This window comes from Pan paniscus, chromosome 22, assembly GCF_029289425.2.
Source record: "Pan paniscus chromosome 22, NHGRI_mPanPan1-v2.0_pri, whole genome shotgun sequence".
Lineage (NCBI taxonomy): Eukaryota > Metazoa > Chordata > Mammalia > Primates > Hominidae > Pan > Pan paniscus.
The window spans coordinates 30763141-30775812 of record NC_073271.2 but is presented as its reverse complement, the minus strand read 5'-3'; the positions used below and the strand labels follow the sequence as shown (position 1 = coordinate 30775812).

The window sequence follows — 12672 nt, the reverse complement described above, 5'->3', positions numbered from 1 at the left end:
TGAGCCTGTCTCTCAGTGAGCCCAAGATAGCCTCAGAAGAGGGCCAACCAGCCCTTCCTCTGCTGAGTCATAGATGGCAGCTCCTTTCACCAAAGGAAAAATCAGGAAGAAATACTTGCTTACCATCCAGCATAACACCTCTTTGGAAGGTTCTTGACTATATTTGTAAATAGAAAACAGCTTTTTAACAACTCCACTTTTTATTTAAGTCCTTGAATTTCACAGATGACACTTGTGGCATTTAGTAACAATCTCTTATTAACATGTGGGATTGCCTTTATACAAAATTTTAAGATAAACCTAGGAGCCAGTGGTGACTCACGCCTGTAATCCCAGCAGTTTGGGAGGCCAAGGTGGGAGGATTGTTGGAGCCCAGGAGGTCGAGGCCAGCCTGGTTAACATGGCAAAACCTCATCTCTATAAAATTTACAAAAATTAGCTGGACTTGGTGACAGGCACCTGTAGTCTCAGCTACTCAGGAGGCTGAGGTGGAAGGATCACTTGAACCCAGGATTCAAGTGCAGTGAGCCAAGATTGTACCACTGCATTCCAGCCTGGAAGGCAGAGAAAGATCTGCCTCACACATACACAAAAAAAGGTAAGTCAAGGGCAGACCAGCACTTTTTCTCCCTCTTTTCTTTGTTTTCAGTCTCTGGATGTCTTTGGATGAGTCCCATAACACCTCTAGTTCTTGGTTTCCCAGCCTGTACTATTGGAAAGTGATCTCTTCCCTACATACCTTACAAGTTTATTTGGGACCAAGTAAGAATCTGTGTGAACAAAGTTCATACACTGTGAACACACAAAGGTAAAATATTTTTCATTAGATTTTTAGTGCTCAAAGGCAGTGATGCCCAAACAGCTGTGCATCAGAATTGATAGGAAAGTGTGTCTGAATGAAAGATTCCTAGGCCTTATTTTCAGAAATGATTTATCCAGTTGCTCAGATGCAGGACCCTGTTGTCTGTTCTGTAGGTTCTGTAGTAATGCCTCCTGTTCTTTCAGGTTTGGGAATACTGCTCTACGGACCAAACATCTATACCTTCAAGTGAACCTAGGTCAGTGAGCAACCACCCCAAAAATCCTATCCCTTTGAGAAATAAAAGAGATACTTTAAATCCTATCTCTCTTTGAGAAATAAAAGCTTTGCACTCATTAAAAATTTTAAGGCATCTAAGACCAAGTGGGAAATCTATTTTTCTTGTAGAGAATCTTTGACAATTATTTGAAGTTACCCCATGTGAGAGCTCTGGTAAGTGACTGTAATTTAGGTACATTCTGACCATATGCAACTTGGTACGTCTAAAAGTAAGTTGGGCACATGATAGGAAGTGAGGAAGGTCCTAGATTTTTTTGTGGAGTGAGAAAATGGGAGATGAGATATACTTCAAAATAACCATATTTTGTGAAGATTTGATTGTTTTGGACATATTTATTTATCCTTGTAAGTGGTTTTAGGGCATTGCTAGTCTGTAACTCTCTGGTGCATGTATATTAATTACACCTGAAAAAATCCTGTTGGGTGAGTGCAGAAGCATTTGGTATACATAAAACTCAAAAGCCATTTTATAAGCTGTCTTCAAACAAGGAAGTTGAATTTTCCCAGAATCAAATTGGCTCACATTTCAAGAGAAACTCAGAACTCACAAAATATCCATTGCATTTTTTCTATGCCTAGCTAAACTCTTCTTTGTATTTTTTTCACTTTTGCTTTAAGTGAGTGTACACTGCTATAAATTCAGGTGGCAGCTCTCCTCAGTAGAGATAAGATTGGACGTTTCACCTATCAGAGGACTTTGGGGGCTTTGTTCAAGTTCTCTTGCATCAGATTTGAAGGCATAATTGTTAGACTGTTGTAAACTGAGAAGTTTCTGGAGTCACAGTAACAAGTAGAGACTATGTAGCTGCTTGAAATAGGTGGGTTATGCACTAATCCACAGACGCGAGTCTGCAGAGAAAAGACCTCTATGTCTGCAGAATGGGAGTCAGCAAAAACGAGTCCCCCCGCTTCCCTCTAAAGTTGTAGCAACAAAATGAGCTGGATCGTCTAATTCTAAGGTGGCATGATCAAAGTCCCCAAAAGATACATAAACAGAATTCAAGAAGTTCATAAGGAAAAATCGTATTTTTATATTTACCAACCTCAAACTGAAATTTAGCATTTCCTTTCTTTATGAATATAGGAAACAAATGGTAATAATAATAATTGTACTTGTGACTTTGTCCCCAAGAAGAATCACAGATTTTTTTATAACTTATTACAGATGTGAGTCATCTCAAAATATTATTTACACTCATCACTACTTGGAAATTTCTGTAGTTATTAGACCCGCCTCTTGATCTTATTTATTGTAATCATAAAGAAACACCTTATGTGTCTGTATCACATATTTCTTAATATTTGATAACTACATATCCATATAATTGGCTTCCTTTGAGATCCTATACATTTTGATTTTTGCATTGAAAACATTATTCAAAGAAGTGTTTCCCAGACTAGGAAAGGGCTCATAAATCAGATGAAGTTAAGAACCCTTAAACTAGAATTTGTTTCTCTGCGGTACATTATGTGAAACCTACATTTCTCTTGAGAGGACTGCAGGTTACACAGGTGAACTGATTTGCCAAAATAAGACAATTAATGAAAACAACCTGAAAGTCTTAGAACTGGGGAATGGATAAACAGATGTTTCAGTATTAAAAAAGAATAAGCTACAGATACTTGCAACAAGACAGATCAACTACAAGCGCATTTATGAAAAGTAGAAAAAGCCAGACTCAAAAGGCTGCATACCATATGATTCCACTTATAAGACACTATTTCCAAGTCTAAACCATCATTGGTTGGCCAAGGGTAGAAAGCGGGGAACAAGGATTGCCAACAAAGAGGGACAGGGGACTTTGGGGGCTTATACAATTCTTGTGTTTCAATATATGTGAATTGTACCTTAAAATACTCTAAATGTAATCCATATGCTAGTTACCTGAATATTCCTCATCTTCTAGCTCTCTCTCGGTCTCACCTGGCTCCCTCTGCTCTAACCACCTGCATCTGCCCCATCTCAACCCTACCTCCACCTGCTACTCTCTTTGCTCCTCTTTGTCTTAGCCCAGGTGAATGCAGCCTCTTTTCTGTGGTTTTTCTAACATACCACCTCCCAGAAGGCAGTTGGACATAGTTAGGACATAGTTTATAGCCAAACCCAAACACTTCTGAAAGTGAAAGTGATTACTCTGGGGACACAGGTGCAAACCATGAGGCTATCCTGGAAAACTAGGATCCACAGCTCCTTGCTATGGGAGATGCTCACTCAAGGTTTGGGGCCAGTGATGGGCAGCGGGTTGGGGGCTGGTCCCTGCCCATGTCATCCCGAATCCTCTCTCAGCTTGCCCTCTTGCAACCCCCAAATCCCTCTTCATTTATTGTGCAAAGCAATTTATCATCCCTCTCTCTGCTTCATTCCTCACCCTGTTTCAAAGTCCAAAAGTCCAACAAGGGGCTCATACTAGTCAGGTCTCTCCCCTGGTATGATTCTACTGTCTGCTCTTGAACCCCCAGAGACAGTAGCAGTCATAGCTAGTGGGTCATGATTATTTAATATGCTGAGCTCTTCCTGTGGCTTATATCACTCCTCCCTTTAAGGCCTCTGTGAGGTAATTAAAATCACTATGCCCATTTTACAGATAAGCAGACTGATGTTCTGCAGCATCAAATAACTCTGGAAAGCAGCAGAGCTAGGAGTTCAACCCAGGTGTCTGAGACAGCAGGTGCCCAGCAGAACCCTTACATCAGGCCAACATTGCCCTTGCCTTGTTCGGGGCATGGAACACAAGTTTGCACGGAGCCAGTGTTTGCTGTCTGCCTGCCCCCACTCCACTGGCATGATTGCATTGTTTAAACAACCAAATGAACTCAACAGCTGACAAATAACCCAGTGGTTTCCATTGTATTTGGAGCTGTGTGAGCTCAAATGATCAGTGATGAGATCTGCCAAAGTGTGAGCTCATGAACTCCGGCTCAAGAACCAGGAGAATGTTTCTCCTCCACTCATGATAACCTTGTTCAGAATTGTGAAGTTGCTTCCCCTCAAGGCATTAAAACTTAGACTTGACACCACACCAGTAATTTCTCTATGACTCCAGATCTGTGAATGCAAGCTGAAAATGTAAATGGAGAATTCAGGTATTATTCTAACTTTTCCGTGGCTAAATGTGGAGAGTTAGAAATGCCTCCCGGGCAGATTTAAGTTTTCCATTTCATCCAAAAGCTTGATAGTAAGGCAAAAACACGATGGCTTTATATAACTGATGTTCCCTTCTTTTTTAATGAATTTGTTGACAAGCTGGAGGGTAGGTACTTGAAATGTGTTTTTCTCATAGAAGTGAGATTGATAAATGGTGATTAGGTGTCCAGAGACGTTCATTCATGTGAGTCCTGGGAAGAGAGGGCCGAAAGGGGAGGATGGAAAAAAAGAGAGTTTCATTCTCCTTTCTTGGACCCCAAATCAATCTACCATAAATGTTTGTAAAATGAGCAAGTCTCTGGAATCTTCCCACCCACTTCTCTGAGGGCGTAATGTTATACTTGAGAATTGCAGGCTCTTGGTTTCCTCTTACACATGAGGAACTCCCAATCTGCCCAGTCTCCCTCCCTTCATCATCCGATCACCTGCCATTCCTCCTGAAATCAAAACTCTTATCCTGTTACCGAGTGTAAGTTCTATGAAGAGTTTTGAAGCTAGAATAGCAAACTCTTTTATGGTGCTGACGATATGCCAGGCACTACTATAAACACATAACATACATTAGCTCATATGATTAATATAATCCTTGACGTAAATGCTAACGATGTAAAGATGTGGGATAGAGAAGGTAAGCAATTTGCCCAAGGGCACACCGTCGGGAAGTGGTAGAGCCCCACAGTGCAGAGTGTACCCAGACAGCCTGGCTCCAGCGTCTGTGAACCTAACCCCATGAACGTAACCCTTCCTAAGGCTGGGGAAGCATGTGCCTGGTTGCAAGCATTGTGCCATGTGTGCATGCATTTAGCAGTCATGCACTGGGACCTGCTGGTTGCCAGCCACTGTGCTGGGGCCAGGGACACAGGGGTCACAAGGCCATCTAGTCTATGTCCTTGTGCAGCCACATTCCTGGGGGGCTTCAGACAATTAGACAAACAATGACAACATGAGGAAGTAAATGTTCTGCATATCTAGAAGTATTTAGGAGGAATGCCCAACTGGGACCCGGGGCCAGGCCAGGTAGATGTGGGGAGGGTTGGTCAGCTCTGAGGTACACCTGAAGGATGAATAGAGGTTTTGCTGGCCAGGAAAAAGGTGGGAGATGGCATTCCAGGCAAGGAAAGGGCATGGGAAAAACCCAGAGCAAGGAGTATGCCAGGGAAAAAAGTTGTCTCAGTGAGGATGGAGCCAAGTGTGAACAGGGACAGCAGGCAACTGAGAGGCCTGGAGAGGCAGGCAAGGACTTCCCTTGGTTCTTACCTTTTAAATTTCTTTCATTTTTAGAGACAGGGTCTCACCCTCTTGCCCAGGTTGGAGGTACAGTGGTGCAATCATGGCTCACTAAAGTCTTGCACTCCTGGGTTCAAGCAATCTTCCTGCCTTAGCCTCCCGAGTAGCTGGGACCAGAGGCACAAGCCACCACTCTTGGCTAATTTTTTATTTTCTATTATTTGTAGAAATGGGGTCTCACTGTGTTGCCCACGCTGGTCTCGAACTCCTGGCCTCAAATGATCCTCCCACCTCAGCCTCCCAAAGTATTGGGATTATAGGCATGAGCTACACACCCAGCCAAGGACTGCACTTTGAAGGGCCCCACAAGCCCCATCAGAAAGTCTGGGCTTTATCCGAAGAGCATTAAGGCACCCCAAGGGGCTGTCCACTGTGGGGTGGTATGGACCGCTGTGCATGTAGAACACGCAGGAGATGAGTTAGGAGGATGCAGTAGCAGTCCCAGGGGATGAAGGTGGCCTGGATGATGCCTTGGCCCCCACTCTCCACAAATCTAATGCAACCGCTTCCTGAAATCGAATGCAACCGCTTCCTGAAAAGTGGAGGCTCCAACCTTGGGAGTCCAGGACCTGGAAATTGTGCTGGGCTCAACATCAAAGAGTAATGGAGTCGGGGGTGTTGTCTGAAAAGGGCCTGACCAACTGCGGGGCTGTGATTTTTTTCCACCAGCAATTCTCAACCAGGGGCAATGTGCCAATGTCTGGAGACATTTTTGGTTGTCACAGCATGTGGGGGAGTACTACTGGTACCATGCGACCAGCCAGTGTTGCTCAAGGCTTTCTCTTCTTTCCTTTCCCACATTCCCAGAAAGGCTACAGGGCACCACTGGCCAGAGTTGGCTGGCGGCTCAATGCTGGGAAAATAACAAAACAGAACTGCTTATATTTACTTAAAGAAACACTGAAAGAGTAAACAAGAAATTGATCTAAATGGTTATGTAGGGGAAAGTGTGAGGGTGGGAATGATTCAACTCTGTGAATACTTTTGTAGAGTGTTTTTGACTTTTGATTCCTGTGCACTGATTACCAATTCAAAAATAATATTATTTTTAGCCGGGCGAAGTGGCTCACGCCTGTAATCCCTGCACTTTGGGAGGCCAAGACAGGTGGATCACCTGAGGTCAGGAGTTCAAGACCAGCCTGGCCAAAATGGTGAAACCTTGTCTCTACTAAAAATACAAAAATTAGCGAGGCATGGTGGCACTCGCCTATAATCCCAGCTACTCAGGAGACTAAGGCAGAATCACTTGAACCCAGGAGGTGGAGTTTGCAGTGAGTCGAGATCACACCACTGAACTCCAGCCTGGGCGACAGAGTGAGAGATTCTGTCTTAAAATAATAATAATAATAAAGAAAGAAAAAATGTTTTTTTAAAGAGATTAGCAATTCAGATTTCCAAACGTTAATCCCTTCTGGCCTTTATTTGTAAACTCTGGGGTTTTTTTTTCTTTTTCTTTTTTTGAGACAGAGTCTCTCTCCGTCATCAGGATGAAGTGCAGTGGCGCCATCTTGGCTCACTGCAACCTCTGCCTTCTGGGTTCAAATGATTCTCTTGCCTCAGCCTCCCGGGTAGCTGGGATTGCAGGTGTGCACCACCACACCCAACTAATTTTTGTATTTTTAGTAGAGACGGAGTTTCACCATGTTGGCCAGGATGGTCTCGATCTCTTGACCTCATGATCCGCCCCCCTCGGCCTCCCAAGGTGCTGGGATTACGGGCATGAGCCACCACGCCCGGCCAACTCAGGGTTTTTCTAATGACTTCTCTTCTTAATGAATCTGCAGCATCTTTATTAAAACTCCATTCTGGCTGATTCATATACCTCCTACACTGTACTTCATACATGTTTCACATGCTTCTTGTAAAATTTACACAACTGATGTAGACCCTATTTTTTTAAAAAGGCCCAACCTTCCCTTTAGACTTTACTGAAGCCAACAATGGACTGGTTTCAGTGAGCCTTGTTTTGTTCCAGGGCTTACCTGTGAAATGCATTTATTCCACCAGGAAGCTTTTGAAAAAATCAGTCATCTGATCCCTTCTTGGTATCCATAGGCTCTGGGAGGTCAAAGTTCCTGTTTTCTTCCACTGGCATCATCCCTTCACAAGCCTTTTTAAGTGCTGCTGTGGCTTGTCAGGAGGGCGGATCATATATCCAAGGTATATAAGCCCCCCTTTCAGGACACGTTCATCTGTGAAGTGGTTTTTGGCAGGTGATCAGCCTCCAGGAATTTAAGGCCTTGACTTGCTGGCAAAAGCCCTAGATCATGGGACCCAAGCTCCCTGATCTGGTGGGTCAGCCTTGGAATTCATGACGCACCTGACTGTATCAGGCAGGCTGGCATGCTGCTTCTGTGCTCAGATAAGTGGAATCAAACGCTTCCCAAGTTTCCAGGGGCTGGCCCTTGGTGCCAGCGGGCTTCCTTTGGAGGTGATGTAAGGCAAACAGAACCCTGAGTCCTAGATTTGGGAGCAAAGTGGGATTCATCAGCAAAAAGCGGACTTCGTGCTGGAGGAAATCCAATGCCCTGTCCAGGAGGGAGTTTTCCATTTCTCTAGGATTTGAGGAACATGCAATGCCATCAGAGGACACTTCAGTACCAGGATTCTTCCCCCTGGGGACAGCACGAATTTTTTCACTGAAATCATTTCAAAGTGCAATAGTTTTAATGATGCTGAAATAGCCAGCTGTGAACACTGAAATTATGGCATTAGGGCCCCTTTGTAAGAGGTAACTTAGTAGCTAAATTGGCTTGTTTTCATGAACTCATGAAAACTTCATTTCACAGATACATTGAATAAAACCTGTAATGGGAACTAAAATCTTAGTCTGTCCATATAATTTTTCTCTTAATGGAATCTTGTGCCAATAAGTTAAACATAAAGTTTCTGGTTTAACAGCATAAGAGAAAGAAACATATAATGAAAACTGTGAATTGGGTGGTATTATACTATACAGGGGAGTTTGACGTTATCCAGCAAAATTGTATAAGCATTTGCTGTTTGACCCAGCAATCCCACTCCTAGGAACCTTTCTCAAAAGTACACTGGCAAAAAATGCAAAGGAGATACGTGCACAAGCTACTCACTGAAGTGCTGTTTTTATTAGCAAAAGGCAGGAAACAAACCAAATGTCCATCAATAAGGAACTGGTTAAGTTAGAAACTGGTTGAGTAAATTAGGATATTTGCGCGCAATGGAGATGAGTGAGTAATTGTTCCCTATATCACTATGGAATCGTTTCCAGGGGACAGTTTCAAGTGAAAAAAGGAAGAGCGAGAGAAGAGTAAAAAAGGTTGAGATGGGGTACACACACAAGCACACGTTGTGTTGGGACACGCAGGCCAGGAAAGAGGGAGATGAGAGACCTCTAGCTCTGGTCTCCAATGAGTCCAGAGAAAAACAGCAGAGATGGTGTCTCTGAGCAGAATTCTAGAGTTTCGGGTTGTCTTCTTCTTTCCTAGGCTGTTCCTGGATCCCTGAGTCCCTCAGTGGCAGTCTACTCTGAGCATCATCTCTAGGTTCTGACCCCCAAAGGCAACATCCAGCTATTCATATCATGGCAACATCATGCTTCCCTGCAAGTGTCATTAATACTCTTCTACCGTAGAGGGGCTCTTCAGAGGAAAGGGTATAAATTAGCAGCCAGGCTTGTTCACTAGGGGGCATTTTATAGGATCATAAATGGTAATGGAAAAAGGACTTGGAAGGTAAAATAAATGAACATAGGTACAATTCTTTTGCTACAATTTTTGTGACAAAAAACCCAGCCAGATGCGGTGGTGCACACATGTAATCCCAGCTCAGGAGGCTGAGGATCTCTTGAGCCCCAAAGTTCAAGACCAGCCTGGGCAACATAACTGGACCCAGTCTCAAAAATAAACTAAAATAGGCCTGAACCCTCTAACGTGCATCTAGAGAGACGTCCAATGCTCTCACTGATATCTGAATAAATTGCCAGGCGTAATAGTCATTCCTGTGGTCACTGTGGTTGTCTCCCTATCATTCAGCCACACCATGGCCAGGAAGTGTGCAGACTGGTCTCTGCTATAGGGCTGAGTCCTGGGATCATTCCACCACGTGCATTTCCATTCACAGCCAACCACACCTATCACCCATGGCACATGTGATGGTGGCACCCAGCACCCAGAGCCAGGCAGGACTCGCCGCTGGTGCTCTCTCCTAGCTGGGAACCAACCCAGGAGGCTGTAGGTTTGAGCACTCCTTCTTGGTTCCCTAGGGACTGGAAGTTGCACGCACTGTCAGCCAGCCACGGCTAAAGAAAGTGAGAAGTGAGGGAGTGAGCGAGAACAGAGAAAGTCCCAGGGCTGGTGTTCCACTAGCGTGCTGTGGCTCTAGTGACCACCTCTGCCTCACAGGTCTTGCAACTGAGATACAAAAACTTTTGATTCTGTGGCTTTAATACCAAGCTCAGCTCTGTAGGTCTTTGAAGTGAGCCCATTCAAGCCAAAGATTTGAGACCTTTGGACATTGTGAGGAATCACAACATGACCAAAGGCAGGTGGGGACTTGAATCTGCACATTAAGGGAAGGAAGCCTGCCCCAAAGGCATCACACATGACTAGGCAGCAGGTGGGTGACTGATGAGTCTGGGTTCACATCCTGAAGCCTTGCCTTGTGGGTGGGGACCATGCTTTACTGTGAGCCCTGCACCTGCTCTCAAGCCCTTCAAGGTGCCTTTTCCTCTCTACTAATGATCTGAGCAATGGACTTTTGTAACAGATCCCGGGGCACTCTAGGCTACCACCCAAGGCACTGCTTTTCTGCCATCCAGGTATCTGGGAAGTCAATTCATAATCAGTAGGTTTCTTGGAAAACATGGACTAGGGGTACAAAGAGGCATTTATCATCGATTATGAGAGAAGTCAGAAAACACAGTGCCAGCCTCAATGGCCCTGGGTGCTGAGATGCTGTGTCCAACACTTTCTGACCTTCTCCCTTTTTAAAAAAATTCTAGACTCCATGCTGTTCCCTTGATCTTTCTTCAGCTGTTGTAAATATTGCCTAAGCCACAGGTTTCTCCCAAGTTCAGTAGGTCCACTGCGACTTCCTAAGACCAAGCTTACATTAATCTGGAGAAGGTGGTGCAGGATTCAGGAGGACGAGAGAGACCTCAGGTTGAAACAGGAGAGTTTTTATTGAGTGTACTCAGGCCCAGCTGACTCAACGTCCAAAAGACTGGGCCCAGAACAAAGACAGCACCTGACTTTTATACACACTTTACAAAAGGGGGTGGGCTAGCTTGAAGTAAGCTTACAGAGGTGTGAAAGCAGGGATACTGAGGCAGGACAAAGACAGGATTGCACATGACTGTTGCCAAGCAACCCAGATGTCCGTTATCTAGTTTTGCCTGGGCACGGGCTTATCCTACAACCTTTACTCTGGTGCCCAGGCAGCTGTAGTTTGGGCCTACTCAGGCTTCTTATGACCTTTGTTGTACTTCTTAGAGAAAACAGAATACTTGAAGTCACTAGTTACAGAGAAGAGGAACCTACAAACTCATTCCATAAAACAAAGGAAATTTTTTTTTCTATGTTGAGGGAGTGCTGGGAGAGTCTTCAGAGCACATTAGATAACATTATTAGGACCTTTCCTGGGTCTGGGCTGTGCCTGTTGCTGCCTCTGGGACAAGTCAGCCTAATACAGGAAAACTTTTTTTTTTAATTTTATTTTTTTTAATTTCCAGCCTCAAAGGAACCAACCCATCTTAGAGACTTCTGCAGACAGCCCGTCCCCCTGTTAGGTGACGATTTTACCAGTGTAGACCTCCCAGGATGCATTATCACTGCCAGCATCTGAGGCACTTGCAGTAACCACTTTACGCGGACCTGAATCATGAATGCTTTCCATGGAAGTGGCTCAGAGGAAAAACTATTTTCAAAGCAAGAATTGGCAGGGCACTGGAACTGATTGGATGTGCAGTTCAAGCAAGAAGGAAGAATCAAAAGTGATGGAGAAGTTGAGTTCCTGAACACCAGAAGGTTTATGGACATGGAGCTGGGCTGGAGAGGCTGAAGCTGTCCTGAGGTGGGGGAAATTTAAAGGAGTGGGAAAGGTGTAGGGGACAACTGTCCTCTTCGCCATCCAGAATCTAGTCACCCTTCTAGTAAGCCAGAACCCTAAAGTTTCTCCAATGATCTCACAGAGTCAATGGACATGAACTTGAATAGAACAGGTTGTGTGAGCTGCTGCAACCATCTCGTCACCACGTGGAGCCTGAGAAAGGCATGCAGTGGGAGGGGGCAGGGACGAGATGGAGAGAGATCAGAGAGATTAAGAGACTCCTGAAGCAAGCTATATTGGTTCCACCCCAAACTTTTCTGTTACATGAGCCCAACATATTCCCTTTTTTGCGTAAGAAAAGAAAAATAAAATAGAATATTAAACAGTGCAACTGCTGTAGAAAAGTTTGGTGGTTCGTCAAAAAATTAAACATAGAATTATCCTATGACTCAGCAACTCTACTTCTGAGTATACATCCAAAAGAACTGAAAGTGAAACTCGAACCAGTATTTTCACACCAACGTCTGTGACAACATTATTCACGATAGCCAAAAGGTAAAAACAACCCCAGTGTCCATTAACAGTTAAATGGATAACAAAATGTAGTATGCACATGCGATGGAATATTGTTTAGCCATCAAGAGGAATGAAATTCTGATACATGCTGCAGCATGGATGAGCTTTGAAAATATTGTGCTAAGTGAAATAAGCCAGGCACAGAAAGACAAATGTCATGTAACTGCACTTATATGAGGGACCTAGAATAGTCAAATTCATAGAGATAGAAAGTAGAATAGAGGTTACTAGGGGCAGGGGTTGGCGGGGTAGAGAGGCAGAGCTGTTGTTTAATGAGTACAGAGTTAACATTGGGGGAAAATATTTTAGGTACAGATAGTGATGATGGTTACACAACACTGGGAATGTATTTAATGCCACTGGATTGGATGCTTACAAATGGTTAAAATGATAAATATTGTATATATTTTGCCACAATTTTTTTAAAAAACAGAAATTTATTATCTTGCAGTTCCAGAGACTAGAAGTCTGAAATCAACATGGGGGTGGTGAGGGTGAAAAAAAAAAGAGGATCAGAGAGTTTGGACTTTTTTAGTGACAA

The 12672-nt window shown here is 43.9% G+C and overlaps 1 long non-coding RNA gene across 1 annotated transcript in view; it reads left to right on the top strand.

Moving 5' to 3' along the window:
• LOC117977313 (uncharacterized) overlaps positions 1–12031 on the top strand; it is a 29652-nt gene extending 17621 nt beyond the window's left edge. The window contains exon 4 of the long non-coding RNA XR_004668425.3: positions 11239–12031. This is a non-coding gene — a long non-coding RNA (uncharacterized LOC117977313). The remainder of the gene's footprint in view (positions 1–11238) is intronic.
• The last annotated feature ends 641 nt before the right edge of the window (positions 12032–12672 follow it).